We start from the raw sequence: 2,281 nt of genomic DNA on the forward strand, positions 1-2,281 counted from the left end.
TCAAAATGTTCTCTGTACTGGATGTAAGGGGGGAATGCAGAGGGAAAGTAGCTTTGCTTCTTGCCTCATCAACAACAATGAGTTGCCAATATCATGAAAAGGTGATCGTTTTGGAGGCATGAATCCATCATTTGATGTGTGTACTTTTCTTCTTCCAACCCTTAAGACCTCCTTACTTGCATTATCATTGGTTAAATGATTTTCCTTCAAGCGACAAACTAGTACTCGCTTCTCCATCCTGGGTAATTCCTTGTGAACTTTTGGTCCTTGTAACTACTGAGTTTTGTTCCTTCCTCATCCTCAAGTTCCCCATGGAGCATGGACATTTGTGCTTGTAGCTCATTTACTTTGGTTTCAGATGATAGAGCCTTTTGTCTCCATTCTTGGACCTGGTGATAAGAAACATGGTATCTTAAAAACTATTTTAATCTGGTGATAAGGAATGACTTGCTATCTGCAGTGATATCTTAAGTTATTTTTCCCAATGAACTACATTGTTGGGACACAGAAACAAAGAAAAGAGCCTTTTGCATAAAGATTATTGAGATAGAAAACTAGACAAATTAAACATAGGACGAATTGGCTCAAATTTGGTTATACGAAATCTTACAGCAGAGTGTACGGATTGAATTTGATGATCGGAATTGAGGGCTCAATCCTCCCAAAAGTCTTGAGAAGCCTGCAATTCTTCCATCTCCACCCTCAATTGCCCTAGCATCTGAGACCATTGCTCTGTATCAACTCAAACTAGCTCTACAATTCTTTGCACTATAGCCTTACAACGTCCTGAGCACTTGTATCCTCTAGAAGAATATTTCCAACTTTAAGCAGGAATTCTTTCCCTATCACTTTGTCATGAAAATTAACTAAAAGACATGCATGGAGCATTTGCAGGTCTGATGCAATTGAAAGAAACCCACCTATTGTGCAAATAATTCCCTCCCTTTAGTTGAGGCTGCAATGCCTAGTACAGTAGTAACAGTAGACATTAATCGACATCCAAAGGTCCCAATAAAATCTTGAATGATGAAAAAGAAAGAGGACATATGTGCTCATCAAGAAATGTAAAGGGAAACCTTAAGGGAGTGTTTCAACATGGGTAACAATGAAAAGACATGACAAATCTAAATAATTAGAATGGAACTAGCTCTAGTTAGAGGAAGTTTAAGCTATGCAGTACAAGCCAATATGCAAACCACTTATGTCAAAGTTATTAAAAATATTCATATAACATATATAAAACATCTAAGAACAAATTTTATCTATACTCCTTGAGAACAAATTTTATCTAAGCAATGAAAAACGAAACATAGTAAAGAATGAAGAAGGATGTGCCTGATCAGGTTGTCTTATTGAGGATTGAGGGAGAAGATGAATTATGAATTTCAATATGCTTGGAAGAGGATGAGGAACTGTTTGTTGAAGAGAGCATTGATCTATACTCCTCTTCCATTCTGTTTAACAAAATCCCCTTTGGCAGCCCCTCCATTTTCCATCTTAGAATGTCCACCTGCAGTCTTTGCAAATTAATATTACCAGTTAAAAAATGGGATTCAATGATCAAAATATTTTAGAAAAAATAATAATGATGATGACAATAAAGTAAACATGGGTTTGAGAATCACTCTTTCCCTTAATTGAGCTTAAAGTTCTGTTTTATATGCTTTTGCTTAATTATATGATTATATCAACCAAAAGGAGGATTATGCGAATTGAAAATGAAAATGCTTTGCTGGTTGCTTAAAAAATGTACAAAAAGAGAACAACTCAGTGAATTGACCTTAGATATTCTATCACATAATGTCCTCTAGAACACAAAAAACTTCACTCAAATTTGTCTAATAAAAATTACAAGGCTCAATTAAGGATAATTTTCACTTTGAGAAACCACAACATTAAAAAGTTTATTGAAAACTAAGAGCAGCTTCTTCTTTGAGAAGTTAATAATTGAATAGCAGCATCATTGGTATCAAAATATGGATTGATGACACCAATTAGTGAAAGACAGATCATCCTTACATTGCATTTGCCACTTGAAACAAAGCTATGATCAACTCTACAACTTGTTTTAATTGACAAGCTTGCTTCTGCCATCTCCCGTATCTCCTTCACACATATCTCATCCAATGTTACTCCAAACTTCTCTACCCATCTCTGAAGAAGAATCACTTGTTTATCAAAATTACTACAGTTCCTAACTTCAAAATCCTTTTAGTCCTGAGCTCCTTTGTAACTACTCTAGTTTCTCTGCCAAGTCAAGGATCTCCTTCTCCAATGCCAT

At 35.5% G+C, this 2,281-nt stretch overlaps 1 pseudogene; it reads right to left on the minus strand.

The window, feature by feature from the left end:
- Positions 1 to 2,281, minus strand: LOC112009386 (uncharacterized; annotated as a pseudogene).

Source organism: Quercus suber, unplaced genomic scaffold, assembly GCF_002906115.3.
Source record: "Quercus suber isolate HL8 unplaced genomic scaffold, Cork oak 2.0 scaffold_168, whole genome shotgun sequence".
In the NCBI taxonomy this organism is placed as follows: domain Eukaryota; kingdom Viridiplantae; phylum Streptophyta; class Magnoliopsida; order Fagales; family Fagaceae; genus Quercus; species Quercus suber.